We start from the raw sequence: 422 nt of genomic DNA, 5'->3' as shown, positions 1-422 counted from the left end.
CTCTCTCTCACACACACACACACACACACACACACACATACGCACACTCTATCTTCCTCTCTATATGCCTAAGTTGCTGTTGAACATCATCAGCTCAATCCCTGATGAAACAGACGAATCAAATTAACGACATTCCATCCGTAACCATCCAGTATGTTTGTAGACCAGAAAAGCAGGCAATACATTATCCAATGCTTCCTTCGTGTTTTCAACCTTATGCCGTAAAGAGAGGAAGATAGGGCTGCTATTTCTAGTTCTCACCGGCTGGCTCCTACATGTCTACCTAAATACATTACAATTTTTTCCGTTTTTCATCTTTTTTCTTTCTCCTACGTCACACACCTTTATATATACATGCAGGGGTTTGTGTACGTGCGCGTGTGTGATATATATATATATATATATATATATATATATATATA

The 422-nt window shown here is 38.4% G+C and overlaps 1 protein-coding gene across 1 annotated transcript in view; it reads left to right on the top strand.

Annotated features, from left to right (window-relative positions):
• LOC106877374 (uncharacterized) overlaps window positions 1-422 on the top strand; it is a 101948-nt gene that overhangs the window by 15465 nt on the left and 86061 nt on the right. The gene's annotated exons all lie outside the window — the stretch shown is intronic.

This window comes from Octopus bimaculoides, chromosome 27 (assembly GCF_001194135.2).
Source record: "Octopus bimaculoides isolate UCB-OBI-ISO-001 chromosome 27, ASM119413v2, whole genome shotgun sequence".
NCBI classification, from domain to species: Eukaryota; Metazoa; Mollusca; class Cephalopoda; order Octopoda; family Octopodidae; genus Octopus; species Octopus bimaculoides.
The sequence above is the reverse complement of the archived record's forward strand: the minus strand, read 5'-3'. Positions and strand labels throughout refer to the sequence as shown.